General features: G+C 28.2%; 1 non-coding gene and 1 pseudogene across 1 annotated transcript; one reads left to right on the forward strand and one right to left on the reverse strand.

The window, feature by feature from the left end:
• The first annotated feature begins 131 nt into the window (after positions 1 to 131).
• LOC113555332 lies at positions 132 to 308 on the forward strand. The gene has a single exon (XR_003405356.1). It is a non-coding gene; the product is annotated as a small nucleolar RNA U3 (small nucleolar RNA).
• A 3,958-nt stretch (positions 309 to 4,266) lies between these two features.
• On the reverse strand, positions 4,267 to 10,296 carry LOC113552543 (annotated as a pseudogene).
• Positions 10,297 to 17,279: the final 6,983 nt, after the last annotated feature.

Genomic DNA, 17,279 nt, shown 5'->3' on the forward strand with positions numbered 1-17,279 from the left:
ATCGTAATTATAGAACATCATTACCGTGGCAGTCGAATAAAATTCAGTGTCACTGTCATTTATAAAGTGGAAAGAAGAAAAAAATAATTTTTTTTTCGATAAAAGTGTTAATTAAAGAAAATATGCGTATCAAAATCATACTTTACACAATCATTTCTGTAGTATGCGTCCTCCCTTTTATGTGCAAAGTTGGAGCTATCATTGGCCCCTACGATGAGACTTAGTTCATGTATCTGAGCATGCTACGCAGTTGGACTATTCAGCGGTGTTGCGCAAGATATATAAAGTATGTAGACGGTCTAAGTGGTTCAAAATATTTTATAACTAAGTGCGAGTTATGGGATTAATTGTTTATTGAATTTATTTTCCATAAGAAAGTCGAATCAATAGTTATAAATTTAAATTATAAGAATTTTTATTATTATTACATTTATTTGATTTTTTAATACGTTTTTGAAAATGTAATCTTATTAATAAGTAGAACACTATTATAGTTTGGGTTATGGCATAATGTCAACGTAACAAGTTAGTAGGGGTCTAACTTTCAGGTAAAAATTACTTTACGGAGTCATGAGATGATTTGAAAATATTTAATATAAACTTGAAAATGTAGTGTAATTTAGTAAATATATATAATAGATAATTTGATACTGGTTATGGCCATTGGAACAAAAATTTGTAAGGATTTCGTAAAGTTATCCTTTCCTTACAAGTTTTAAGTATTAAAAGTTTAGATAAATGGAGTGTAGTATTATAATAGGGATACTTCGCTAAATGTTGGTTCACTACTTCCCTTGTCTAAACTTTAAATACTTTTCACTAATAAAGTACATATTCAAAATTTGATTTTAATAAATTGAAATCCTTCGAATAACATTTTGTTTTGAAATATAAAATATAACAGTAAAAATAGTAAAAATACATTTTTTCTTACAGTGCTACACGTGCTTATACACATTCGTTGAAGTTTCGCGTTACGATTTTTAACGTTGAAAAATTAATAAACATACAAATGGATGAATATTTTGATAAATCAATAACTTATAATTTTAATTAGTCTGAAAAATAAAAAAATATTTTAAACATTGAATGTAAAAAAAAAAAAAAAAATATTGTGATTTAGTTTTTTGCTTGTTTTTAAATAACGAACTTTAAGATACATCATTAACTAATGGATGGTATAAGTTAGCTTACGTTTTTACTCAAATTTAAATGTTTTTTTATCATATATTATTTAGTTTAATATTTAAGTTTATTGAATGTAAATTAAAATAAATATATTACTAGGTACTAAAAAAAAGTGATTAATAATAAAAAAAGTATTTTTTTTACGTTTTACATGCATTTAAAGATAATCATTTCATTAGTATTTAAAAATATATACTTTTAAATGTGCGTTATACTTAAATATAGTAACTTGTAAGAAATTTTTCCTTATATATTAAAAAAAAAAAAATGTATATTATTGTATACCAGCTTAACTTTGACCAGAATATAAAATAATGAATGTAGTTTATACTTGTTCATTCAATATTTCGAATAGTCTGTGTTAATCTTTATTTTCAATAAAGTTGTTCATATAATCATATGGCATATGTTTTTACCATTCATATTTTGAATTGTATCCATAACGTACAACTTATTATATTTTTAATTATAATATAAGATGTGTAGTTTTTGATATTAATTTACATTTGGAATTAAAAACTATGAATATAAGGTTTTAAATATGTAATTTTTAAATATTTTTTCAACTCAACCAATTATTTTTTAAACTTTACGAGTTATTTTTCAAAGTAAAAATGCCATTAAAGAGTATTAATCGCTGTAGTATATATTTAAATATTTTTATTTTTAATGTAATTTATTCAAAAGTATTTACGTAATTTTATTAATATTTAATTAAATATAAACGTTTTGTTTTGTAGTTTTGATTAGAATTTGTCAATACGATAAAAAATATAAATGATTAGGTGACACAATTATTTAATAACAACACTTGTAAACATAATATTAGGTACCTTTAAACAAATTTGACACCTTTATACAATTTAGGTATTTATTATAGTACCTATATTTTTTTTTCACTAATATAAATAAAAATAAAAAATATTTAACGTTTCAATTATAATAAATTACAATTTGTTTTTAATTAAATTAATTTAAATCAATTAAAAAAATTAACTTTATAATATCATCACTACTTGAATATTTTTCTATTTTCTTTGACTGTTAATTTGCTTATCTACTGCATTATTTAAATAGGTAATAAAGCAAATAACTATCTATTTAATAAATAGTTAATGAGCACTAGATTTTGCTAATAATAGTCAATATTAATATTCCAATCAAACTATATTACATAGTTAATAAAATATGATGTATAGTTTGTGAACATTTAAGTAATCTAAGTTTGAATACATTTTTTGTGATAGGTGAATTTAAATAAAAATGAAATAATTAAAAGTATCTAGTATAGATTAATTAAAAGTAATATTTGAATTGAATATACTATAAGTGTAAATTTCCGCAATTGTTTTTTTAAATTGTGTGATAGTTATAAATACAACCAACTAAATACACAATTTTTTTAAATTGAATTAAAATATATTTTTAAAGTATATTATTTGTAGTTTGAATAATGTGTATAAGGTATTATATTGCAGATTGAATTCATTAGATTTTTCAAATATAAAATATCCAGTTAAAATATGAGGTGTAATAAAAACTCTCTAAATATATATCATATTATATATATCAACTAGTTTTTTCATTATAATAATATACAAGTAAGTACAATAAAGTAATTTAAATAAATACAAAATTAATATTGTTTTAATTTTGATTACGATTTTTCAAACTATAGGTGCATAAATATAAGATTTTATTAAAATAGTTATTGTATTATTTAATAAAATTTTAAAGTATTTAAATTAAAATATTTTTATTATTATATAACTTTGACAATTTTTTTTAAACATTTTTATCGTACTTAGAAATAGATTAGGAGAGGTCTTACTTTACAATATAGTTAAATAATTTTTTTATGAATATTTTTACATTTTTTGAAAAAATGTGATTTTTTGTGATAAACAACTACACGTGTTTTATTGTAATGAGATGCCATTATTCAGTTTTATTTGCAATTTAAATATATATTAATGTGTCAATAATAACAAAAGCTATGTCTCTGTGAATATTTTCTTTTAAACTTTTAAAATATATTCTTTTTTTTTTAAATATTTTGTAAGTCTCTAGTTCTTATAAATTGTCTTCTTTTTTATAAAATCTATATTAAAACAGAGATTTTAAAAACCTACTTATTACACACAAATATCAATTAAAAGTAATCCAATTATCAGGAATAATTTACAAAAAACGATTAAAAAAAGTCAATATTCTCAATATTATTGGTTTGTGTTGTATACTGTATAGGCATTGCAATTTTTATTTTAATGAATTATAATAGTTTTATTTAAATATTATATTACACTCCATACTTTACATTAAAGGTAACAAAATAGAGATATTACTGTATTACATTGTTTTAAAACAGGACATTATATCAATGTTCAGTGTCAGTTATTACTGTTATTAGTTCTATTTGCATTATTCAGATAACCATACCAAAAATACAATTTTATACATAGAAAATAATACAGAGTATTAATGATGTAAATTTTGTTATTAAGCCCAATATAATCTAACGGATTTTTGTGACAGTTGATGATTGAATTTCAAGTTTAAATCTTTTACATGGTATAAGAGTTTTAATTATTATCTATTTATTTTGTTTGATTATTTTGCTATTGGTGCATACACGTACATGGTTCATTATTCCATTTCAATATATATTTAGTGTTAAATACAATAAACATAATATATAGGCTAAATGAGTTGTTGCTTGAAATTTAAATTATTTAAAAAAACATTATGATAATTGATAGTTAGCTATCTATTTATTATTACAACTAATATATTTTGTTAAAAGCACGTTATTTGATATGTGTTGTATTCGTCTTACAACGATCAACACACTGAATTTGTGTTCATAAAAAACAATTTTGTGTTGTTATTTATTTTATTAGCTTGAAAGATGATTAATTGTGCGAGTTGAGCTATAATTTTAATGTGAACTGTGAGCATTTTAAAATTGTAATATATTATATTATTAATAATATACTAATAAAAACTTAAAATATGGCCTAGATAATTATATTTTTAACCTTAAGTTTAATAATAGAGTGATTGTTTAAAATACTAAAATCATCAATATAGAATTTGTTATATTTAATTTTTATAGTACGGATACAACAAATGCGGGGTTGTGGTGTTTTCTTGTTATGGCATATGGTAACAAAATAATATTTTCAATTTATCGATTTATAAATTAATATCCTACACAACTCGAGTATAATACGTATGGATCCGTTTTAATTAAGCACAATAAATAATTAGTAATATTATCAAATTCACTTGCTTACTAAATAAGCTGTCAAATATGCTTTAGGTGGTCATTCATTTTTATACAATACGATGTTTTGTCACAGTAAATAATATAATAATAACTGTAACGAATAATTTAAAGTTCTACGTTTATTATCAGCATCAGCTTTTAACAAGTGTTCTGATTTCGGGAGATGGCGATGTCCTCCATCGTTCTGCTCGCGACGTATCACGCAGATGGCAGCACACAATGATATTACCGGTATACTGATTCCTGAAAATAAAATAAATTCATATAATTTTGTTGTCTGTTTTTCGACCATTTAAAGTCCTTAAGTCAAAAGATTAAAATCGTATTAAAAAAAATAATGATAGTATGGGTAATATTATACTATGTATTATAACTAAAGTATATGCACTCGGCGGCGCCCATCGAGACATACCGGACATATTCGAACTCGCATATTACCAATTTATCGTAATTGTTTCATGACAATTAAGGTATGGAATGTTTAAGGCTGACGTGTACAAATATTAAATAATATTACGTTTTATACATAAGTAATACTATACTGTTAAACCATAATATGGTAATATTATAACATAAATATGCGAATATTATACAGAGAATTGCCAGCGTGATATAAAGCAGCAAGTTTATAAAAGTTCGGATAATTCACCGGTCACGCCGTTAAGGTTGCCCCGATCGAATTCGTTTCGTTTTTAGGAGACACATTGCGATTAGACGATCCGTAGTTTGCCGCGGTCCGCATACTTCACTATAATATAAGTGTATGTGACACTAGGCAATAATTATTGAACCATTCTATATTATAGTCACTTGTGTATTACTCAATAACGGCCAGACTTCCGACGGGGCGAGTAGACTGATGTTACGACTTATTACGATGCACAATAATAAAATTATCACAGACGAGCTACGTTTACGATCTTCAAGCGTAATTTTTTTTGATTAATAGCCCACGTAATTATTTACGTCGACGACGAGACTCGTCTCCTAAAAAGGTTTTATATACGTATAATACATGCAATATACGATTTAGGTACATACAAATAGATTTTTTTTAAATCGCTAATCTTACATAATTTTACATACTTTTACCTGAAATTATATTTATAGCTAGTATATTAATATCTTCTAAAAACGTTTCAACGGTTCTATTAGTTTAGGTACAAGGACAATACAGGTAATATTTACATATTCAAAAGTAATTTTATCGGCACCTAAAACAATGATTACTATTATATATTTTTGAAAATAATATTTTATTTACATATTGTTAAGTCATTCTGCTTCGAGATTTGAAACTAAGAATATATATATTATTTTTTTGTTTAAAAAAGTACAAAACTTCGAAAATAGAAATAAATTTGATTTGTTTCTTAAAAATCTTATGTTGTAAATAGTAACGAATACAGTGGATTGGACGTGTAAAAATATTAAAAAACAATTTACATTTGCCGAGTAAATTATTGTCTAGTTATCTTGTGTTTATGAATCATTGATACATACATATCAAATATCATTAAATATTATTTTTGATATGCATCATATTTAAAATTGTTTGTCATTTATAGAAGTATATCAAGTTCACTTGATTTTTAAGACGTACTTTTAAAATGACTTCTTCGAAATCAATAACCTGTAAACACTTATTCATATATGGCAAGCAATTTTAACTCCTTGAGACGATTCTAATAAATTACATTAAATTATGATGCAATTAATAATAAGTTAAGTAATACATTTATTCATTACTTAAGTCATCGTGTTTTTATTTCATAGGTTTTCAGTATATCGAATATTAATACATGAAAGTTAATTTTTTAATTTGAAGTTTTGACTGTCATATTTTTAGTTCAACAATAATACTTAAATTATCAAAGTTAAGGTAAAATGTTGCAAAACAATTTTTTAAAATGGTCAGTACTCGACGAAAAAAATATAGAAAAATATAGCAAATAAAAAAAATATTTAACAATTATTACAAAATACATATTATTTGCCACTTACTATGAGCATGAAAAACACTAGTCTTGTTAAAATAACTAGTTAATTATGATTGTAAAAAAAGTGACGATAGAAGGAGATTCATCCCTAGCACCTCTACTCCCCCCATTACGAGAATACTCAATATGCTCCAATCAATCGTGTTTTAACGTAGTAGTATAGATACATGTTTATGAATATATCCTCTGACATACGTAGGCTCCTATTTAATTTTATAAACATATTTTAATGTCATAGAAGAATCCATGGGTGAAGAATTTTTGTAAATTATAAACATTAATGAAAAATGTATCTAGGAATAGTTGTAGAATTGTTAATGACACGTGTACAAAAATGTTGTTAAGATAAATTAATTTTATACAATCAACGAATATAACATATAAATATCTAAGTGCTGTAGTAGTCAAGTTTTCCATTTCAATAATTATAGGAACTCTCTTAGTCTTTTCTATACTATAAGACAACTACGTTTAATGTGCGGCGGAAACTTCTGTGCGTTTCTTCAATGCGGTTGTACGGCAGTATTGTGAGCTCTAAATATTAGGGCGAGAAAACGTTTTAATTAAACTCGGACAATAATTTTAAGGTTTTTGCAGTTGTGAAATACGATCGATTTCATACAACTTTGTTAATAATGTACAAAATATCAGTTGTTTCTAAAAAAATAAAGTTGTACTCTATGATTGAAAATTAATGTGTTTTAAGAAATTATGATAACAGTTATTGAAATTTAATACTAAACTAAAATACTATGTAGAATAACATACTGTATAATACTCGTAATAGTAATACAGATCACCTAAACAAAATATTATAATTATGCATTTAAGATTACCAGTAAAGTGTTCTTTCTTAATTTTTATGATTAATTTCTATAAATACTTTACCGGATAGATTGTTTAAAATCGAGTCTAAATGATATAATTTTCCGATTTTATTAGTAGTATTTGCATGACTGAAAATATAACCGACAACTGTTGATTCGTTTTTACAGAATGTCACGAGGAGTGGTAATAAATAACCGGACTCTGCTCTAAATCATTATTCGATAAAAAGATTTATCATTTTCTTAAAATGTAATAACACTGCGTAACCCGCGTCTTCGAGGTGAACGACGCGAGGTAAATCTAGTGACCAACGCTTATTAATAATTTCAAGACAGTTTTCTGTTCAGAATTGTTTCCCTCTTACCATCACGGATTAAAATTATATAGGTGTAAATATGTTTTTTTTTTAAAGTCAAGTCTATTATATTCACAGAAAATCGATGGCAATATCTCCAATGTCCCGTTAGGATCATACAAAGAGCACAACAGATGTACCATTTACATAAGCATTAACGATTTTAATTATGGCAACGGTCGCGAATCAACGATCTACTTGTTTCGTTGTGGCAATCAGCAGATGTTGCGAGGGTGTAAATATCTTTACCCCGCATTTGGTCAGCCGACCTGTTTAGCGGTAAGTGCGTAAAATGTTGTAATAAAAACACCAACGACGACGGAAATTGGTAGTTAGTAACGTAAAATACGATAAACGAAAAATTGTTTCGACTCAGTTTCGAGGCGTAAAATAAACGGTATGACGTATAAACGTGTAAAGTACGTAGTGTTGACGTGGAAAAACAATATTAAGAAAAAGGAGCAGCTTATCAAAATTTGCAAGATACGCAATTAAATTAAAACCGATTATAAAAGGTGTTGTTGAACACTTTTGGCACTGAGAAAAACCTACTATTAAAATGTCTTATAAAAATAGTCGATATTTCTTATTATTGTGTTATAATCAAATGTTGAAATGTGTCATACTTATGTATAGTTTCTTTATCCATTCGCAACATTATTTAATCATATATATATATCTTTAAATTTTTAAATCGATTTTTCGGTTGAACGAACAGGTCGCGAGTGTTGACAAACGTATAGGCCCAAGTGGTCCAACGACTAAGTCCAATCGTTATTTTCGTATGTTTTCTTCAGATTTTAAGTTTGTCTCGCAACATTTATTTGGCTCACTTTTTCAAAATGTGAAATCCATACGTCCATGATAATGCTTTAGATCGATTCATTAAGAGGATACTAAAAAAAAAACACAATTTCAATTAAGATTTGTATATTATAATAAGTCATTTTTTTATTGTATATTATATTTATTTATTTATAAAAAACATTCTTTATCTATAGTCGTGTAAATCGCTATGAATTTTTAATTAGTGCATCAGTGCGGCTATCGGACAATAATATGTTTGAATTTATTTGCGATTTCATAATGTTCCTAATAGATTTTTACAATACCCGATCAATATCGAATTGTCCGATTGACGTCAATTTTTTGTTTTTGTATGACATACACATACAACATTAAACAGAGTCGCGCTTTGGAATTTGGTCGTAAATCATTTGGACACAGTCGATCGGACTCAACGAGGTCCGCGAACGAACCGCTTTTGCGTTTATTGGTCCGTATATATATAGTGTGCAGTGGGTTCTGTACTGCGTCTCTGCATTTCGTCTCGGTCGACGTTCATTTGTTATATCCGTCGTCGTCCGCGATGCCGGCACACGGTGTACGCGATCGAAACGGATTTTTGATCGCATTCCCGTGCTGCGGGCGATTGCTTCGCCGCCACCGTAACAAAATAATATACTGCCGACCGTTATCGCGTCGGCGAGTCCGCGACGATGTAAACCATTATCGTTTTAACGTCATATAATGTGCACGGGCGACCGTCCCTGCCGTCTCCGCCGCACCACGGCCGCCGACGTCGTGGCGATTATATTATTTTCACACGATGATCCGCGTCGCCACCGGTCTCGCGTTAATTCGTTAATTTTCCGACTCATCGCCACCCGCTTCCCGAGTAGGTATCCTCCACACGTATATTTGCACATATATTATATATATACGTATTATAGTCGCGCGCAGATTCGGTCCTTAATCGCCGTTCGCGGTGTCGGACGATTGAGTTCAGCAAACGACCACGTCGTCGGGATACGGTTTAAAATATATTATTATAATACATTACGATGACGTTTTAGGTCTTTCTGTGTGTGTGTATGTGTGTGTGTGTGTGTGTACGAGCGAACCACTGACGACGCATTTAAACGACCATTATATTGTTATTATCTACTGCATTATACTCTATACGTGTACACTGTATATACATACCGGACCGATGCAGTGAACCGCGCGCGGCTATAATTGTCGGAGAAATAATATTGTCATTTGTTATTATATAGTCGCAGAGGATTCTGTCGACGACCTGTGCAAGTCGCTATATTATAATATATATAATATTATTATTATTATTGTACTGCAATCCAAACGCCGCCACCGCCGCGAGATTCTCGTCTCGTCATCATCTCCGTGCTTCGGGCGCGGTTCCTATATATACATTATTACGATATCATACAAAAATTATTTGCGTCGTTGTCGTTAATATTCTATACTAGGTTGTACATACTACTATTAAAATGTGCGATGTTTTAAAGCCACGGATTATGTTTCTTCTCGTTTGGATATGAATGAAATCATTACGGATGCAAAAGATTTTTCTTTTCGTTGACAAATTGACACTATTCATGTTCTAAAAAAAAAAACAATAAGATAACTAAATCAAAAAATTAATTTATCAACTGCGCATAATTATCATTTTTCCTATTAACAATTAATTAAATGCAATTTCAACTTTTGGAAGTGTAAGCTGTAAGCGTACTTAAAGAATTTGTTTTAAATATTAATTATTTTACACCATATGACTTATTGAGGAATATCATGTTGCAACACAAAACAATTTTTTTTCACTTGAGACCAACCATTTTTTACTGTAAATTATAAAGCAGATTTTTTTTATGGCAATATATTATATCTAAATCAAAATGAACACGAAGTTTTTGAGTTATTAAAACATTTTACATACTCACTCGAAAAAACCATAAAATAAAATATGATATATTAAATGTAGTACCTACCTATAACCATTATACTAGGAAAATGTTTACAATATAGTATATACGGTATGTTAACGTTATGACTCCAACTCAGAAATAGTTAATCATACAGCAAAATATTCACTTTTAGTAGTTTCAATTTTGTATTTTAGATTTAAAAATAAGATGGAATTGTTCTATAATATCAACATTATCTTGGATCTCTCGATTGCTTTTCACAGTATTTTAACTTTTAAACTAGTTATGAACACAAGTACTTCACATACATACTTAATATTTACATTATAACTCGTTTAAATATTAAAATATTGTAGAAAATCAATGGTAAAACCCAAATAATATCCTCGCCTAATATTGATATTTTGTCAATTTACTTTAATATTTAAGCTAACAATAAATTAAATTAGTATTTATAAACGTAAATATAGGTATATTTTAAGGCTTAAGCATTATTAAGATAGAATCTCAATAAATCCAGGTATCGTACAATGTTTTACAATTAAGAATATTTAGTCATAAAAAAAAAAAATATGCAGCATATACAGTTATTTTTTTTATTAAACAATACTCTTCATCTCAAAATCGATTAACGTTTTTGAAATTATTGTTTTTATACAATTTCTAGTTGAAATAAAAAAAAATATTTTTTATAGTTATAATTGTTGTTTTTAAATACTTAAAACTTAAAAATTGCTCGTCTGGATTTCGATTTTATGTATAAAAATAAAAATACTCCGAAAAATATTTCGCTCCAAAATATGAAATTAAAAATGTATATTGTTATTCAAAAAAATAAAACTTAAAAAAATGATCACAATAAAAAATCATAAAAAATATGTTTTTTTATTTCGATTAGATATTATGTATAAACCAAGATGTTAAAAAGCGTAATAAGTAATGTTTTTAATCGGTTAAAGATAATTTGATAACTATATTTTTGAGAAATATGTATGAATAGCTATATGAAAATCTATTGTTAACTATAGCTTTAAGCTTAGCGGGATGTTATAGTAAACTATTTCCATAATATTCAAAATAAAATTTCCTATTGGAATTGTTTGTATACTAACTTAAGTTTTCTGCGACTTTATTATATTCATCTATGTTTCACTATTTAAGTCCAATACGGTTGTGCAATTGCTTGAAGTGTCGAACCCTGAATTTATAATGGACGATTGAAAATGAGTTCATAAGTAAGTATAGAGTATGCAGATCTACTCTCAATAGTATTATATTATTGTAGAATATTCGATATAGCGTATGATATATAATATGAGAGCGCGTGTTATAGAACACGGGGGCGTTCGAAGAAATTTCTAAAGTATTCCTCTAAAATAATAATTGAAAATCCCTCTAGCGTTTCGTAAAGTTTTCACAATATAAAGGGTATTCCACTGTGTATGGTAACTGTTATACACAACTTCTCGTCCGACAGTTCAAAAGTTTTGTAATATTTTCGATATTCGAATTACTCTCGGAGAATGCCTATGCAATATAGTATGTATCGTAATAATAATTCGCAAGTACACGTTACAATATAATAGCATAAATACAATATACCTTTAATGTAGCCGTATGAAATAATTTACAAGAAATAGCATTAAGATGTATAATAAAATAAATACTGCTGGAAGGTAATCGATATTATTGATAGATTATTATGTGAGATGCGTAGGCATGTAATATATAATTTCACTTTGTCGACGTAATTTCGAACATACAATGATTATTAATATATATATATATATGTGTGTGTGTGTGTGTGTGACTCAATTGAATAGACATAACTATAAATGCTATTAATTTAGTTTATATCAAAAAGCCTTAGTTTGTTCATGATAATATTGCATTGAATTTAATTTAAGTTTATGCAGTTTAGACATTATTGTTATAAGATAGATACGTACCTATATTAACTACTAATATATCAAAGAGGCTAGTCTCTATTACTTACATTTAAACAAAGCATTTTGTATATTATACAAATTATATTTTCTTCGATAAGTACTCTATATATAAACCTGCAAATATGATGTATTGCGGTATACTCGTAATGCTCGTATTTATCGTAAAGGTTGTTTGTGCACCAACACCAGTTAAAAAAATATAAACAAATCTAGTTAAAAAAAATATCGAGAAACCACACAATGCAAAGCGAAGAAGGGCTATACATTGTTCGACAATAAAATCTGTTTGGAACAAAAAAAAAAAAAACACAGGAAAGGGGAGAGGAATGGAGTACTAATTTACGACCACCGGCCGTTTGGGTATCACCTGTTGTTGTTATTGTTGTTTTTACCAATCTGTTGTCTACGGTATAGTTTGAAAAGTATGGTAAAGGTTTATATGGACTTTGGAGAAATTTACCCCGGTTTACTGCAATTATAGTTTTAATCTAAAATTAAGTTTCAACCGTATTTTATTTGATATAATTTGCATAAATATAGTTTTTATAAAATACATTTTTAATAGTTATTTATTTTTTAATTTTGATCTGAAATACGTGAATCGAATAATTAATTAATTTGTGTTAGTAATATTATATTTATTTATTTATTTTTTAAATATAATATACAGGTAAAATATTCCAACGAAATAAGATTATTAATTATGTACATGGAACATTTGAAATATAGAAACAATTTACATTAAGTACCTATAAACAACTATAAACAATAATGAATAAAAATAAAAATAAATCATGTATGAACAGTTTAAAAAATGTCCATAATATAAATATTGAGAGATTTAATGGTACTAAATTTAAGACTAAAAAAATTAATTTGTACATAATTCTAATTATTTATTAGTTTGTAGGAGCAGATAATGCATAATAATTAGATTTAGGTTATATATGTTGATATAGAATGTCTTTGGCTATTGCAGTATAATGCCTTTAACGCAATACCTAATGTTATTGTATAAAGTTTATCTTTATCTAACTTAAAGTAGAATCTATCACGAGTTATTCTGATTAAATGAATGCATCAAATATAAAGTATGATCGAAATGATTTTCTATAGCACAAAGACAATTATAAATATCTATAATTATCGGGGACTCAATTTTGTTTATAATTTAATAAATCTAAATGTATCTGTTATTAATTTTTTAATAGGTGTTCAATTTTTAAGTTTAAATTTGTATTAATATAATAATAAAATAAGATTAATTAAATTCAGCGTTCCTTTGTTTGCATAATAATATTTACCTACTGTATGTATGAAGGAACTACAAAGCCAAAAGCTGATAAAGTTATAATTTTTGTTTATACAAATTATATTCTATGTGCTATGACTTACAAGTAGACCCACGTCAAAATTAACTGTAAATGATTATGCCAATTTGAAAATAATAGTATATAAAATATGTGTTATTGACAAAATTATTTTAGTCATTATATAAGACCGTTATTTTTAAAACTACTGAAATATATGATTAAGTATTTTATTTGAATTTTTATAAGCAATGTATACGAATAAAATAAAATATATTTGAATATATAATATGTTCAATAAATTTACATTCTTTACTTGGGATATTTGTTATCTATACATAGGTATTAAATCAAATACACTGATATTTCCGATGGGTTTATTTTGCACTACAATAAATCAAGGCATCCAATGATTTCGTTTTTCTAAATGTTTTACAAAAAATGAAAAATAAATTTAATGTTTTAAACTATAAGTGTTTAAAGTTGAATTAATTATATTATAATTGTTATTAATGATCCAAAGAGACAGCGACATGATTAACTGGCATACCACTAATATAACTACCACAATGATTTTTACAAATCGGCGGTAACCAGCTAATATACACAAATGGATTTTAAACGTTGGACCTAACATACGAATTATTAAAATATGTCAATTGTTATTTTATAAATGTTTGGTTAATTTTAATTCGTGTTACAGAGATTAACAAAAGTTTGCCGCAACATGAATTTCCGGCATGATATTATATTCTGAGCTAAACCTTTTAAGGTATAGTAAATTAATTTCAAGTGGTTTTATTTGTCTATGCTAAAGATAAACAAAAATAGAAGAACATATATTGAAATTATCGAAAATTACGTGGTAAAGTGTGTATCTACTCTTGAGGTGGTCATAGGTCTTGATTATTTCGGAGAAGTTTAGCCTCGTGAAAGATCCAATATAATATGTCTAGCCAGAAAATCAAGAAGAGTGTTATGATGTTTAATCAAAATAATGGCACAACACTAAAATATGCATATTTTAAGTAAAATTTTATATTCCGAAAAAAATCTCTGCTTTCCTATTTTAAGCTGTAATAGGTATAGAATTAATTGAAATCTAGATATACTTGGAAGTACAAAATGATTATAATTGTTATACATATCTCGTGCATTTACGAATGAAGTGCATTCTGTACTTTAGCAAACCACACTTTAAATGCAATACCCAATTGAGTGCATTATATTTTATATTATATTAGGTAATAATAATACCATAAGGCGATGCAGCCGAGGTTGTATTAAATACGAACAATAACGATATGAGTGGCGTCTGTCGAGGTGGTGTAATACGAGTAATACTATCGCAAAAACTAGGAACTGAGAAGAAAGGTCGCCCAAACGTTTCTGTATAATATGCGTGTCGTAAGAACGGAAAGTTGGAAATAGTGGCGTGTGATATTATATTCGTCATTTAAGAACTGCAAGTTAGTTTTGTTGGACTTTAATTATACGCCATCGTCGTCGTCGGCGAGTCGTTTTGTCATTTCCTCTGGTAGTGACTGGTGCAGGTGGCGGTACACCAAATTTGAGTGTGGAGTTCGGAGTGTTCGGGTGTGGCTAAATAGACCACGCACAGTGACGAGGCTGTGGTGGTGGTAGAAGAATGGTGAGGGGGTAGCGATACAGCGGTTGATTAATCCCCGGGTCGAGCCGGAGACAAAAGTCTCTGGTGCTCGTCAATAATTATTTCGACAACAAACATCTCCTCAACGACGACGACGTTAAAACTCACGTATGTGTGTGTGTGTTGTCGTCGAGTACGTGCAGTGTGAGTCCAAGTGTGTGTGTGTGTGTGTGTGTGTGTGCGTATACGAAGAAAGTTGCATACAAAACGCGCGCGCTACCGAGTCATAAATTACAAGTTGGAAGTTTCTCGCATCCCCCGTCGTCGTCGCGACCCGAGAATGGCATTACTCAAAAGAGTGCGCTTGAAGGCAACGAAATTACACTATCCCCCGACCTCATCCACCTAGCCTGTTTACAAAACACGGGCATCCGCACGAGAGTATATGCGGTGGTAGGTACCAACCATTCGTATTCGTGATAAATCGACCTAAGGAGGTGGGACGGCAAGTCAATTACCAGTGAGCGTTCCACCTTGGAATTTCTCCGTAGAACTTTCACCACTGCCGCACACGACTGTATTGTGTACATGTGCATGTGTACACCACCAACACCACCACCACCAACACCATTACCGTTGCCGGGCAGTACACGCACACACAAACAAATATTTATGTATATATACATATATATATATATAATATGTACCTAGTTTCAAAGAGTAGACGTATATAACTAAATAAGTAACGCGTAGAAGAAAGGTCGGCATATAGGTCGTAAAATGGCAAGGAGGAAAAGGCGTGATTGAGATAGAAAGGGTGTGTGTGTGTGTGTGAGAAGGAGAGTAGGTGAAAGAGAGATAGAGAGATATAGAGAGAGAGAGAGAGAGGTCGTTGCGCGCAAAATTGTTTTCTTTGAATGTGCACACCTATACATGATACAGGTACACTAGCTATACAGAATATATACCGACACAAAAACGGCGCGACAACGGTCTTTTACAGCTGACATGTACAGAGCGATTAGAGTATATTATTATATAAGTATAGTACTAGTTGTGTGCCGATTCGGTGGAGGAGGTGGAAACCAGGAGCACTTGTACTGTAACAATCATTCACGCGACATTTTAATGGATATAATATAATATAATACACGCGTGTATGTGTACACATTCAGTGTGCGTATCCAGTGTATTTGAGCGCGAAGTTCGAAGCATAAAAGCAACGGCCGCAGCAGTCGTTTCGATCTGCTGTAGGTAGGTAACCGACAAAATTGAATTTTCGCACATCCAGTACCTACACGATAACTGATAACGATATTATTATCCGATAACGCGCCTTCAGTACGCTACTTACGATGTAGCCCGGTTGAGTGATATACGTACGTTAAATTACAGATAGGTGAACAAGTGTAACTTATATATATATATATGTATGTATAACTAATGAAATCCGTACACATATAGGCCTAATAATATATTAATTTCTTTAAAAGTAATCATTGATATTATTAATTCTGATTCATACACATTGTTTTTATTTAATTTCGCAAGTTGGTCGACTTCATGTGATTGATTATAATATTATTATTAGGAAGATAATAATATCATTCATAGGTTATAAAATAATTTAGGTTTCCTGAAAAGTATATTAAATTAATGAATGACCCATGTTCGTGCGTAAATCGAACAGCTCATTAAAAATGCAGCGAAGTGCTAAAGTTTTTATAATACTTGTAGTTTAAAAAATGTCGAAAAATTATTTTAAACTACTTCTATTGTAGCTTTTAACACGACGTACACATATTAAAGTCATGTTAGACCATTTAGTATTCGAGACTGAAATTGTAATATTATTTTTCCACACAGCTGAGCTTTTAGTGAAAATGTCAAATTGATTTGATTGTAACCATCACAATTTCTTATATGTTAATCATTATACATTTATTGTACGAAATATGAATGGAGTAGCACTGGATTAAAAGTATTTATACTAGAATGCGTGTAAATTGCAGCTAAGTGAGTTAC

Source organism: Rhopalosiphum maidis, chromosome 2, assembly GCF_003676215.2.
Source record: "Rhopalosiphum maidis isolate BTI-1 chromosome 2, ASM367621v3, whole genome shotgun sequence".
In the NCBI taxonomy this organism is placed as follows: Eukaryota; Metazoa; Arthropoda; class Insecta; order Hemiptera; family Aphididae; genus Rhopalosiphum; species Rhopalosiphum maidis.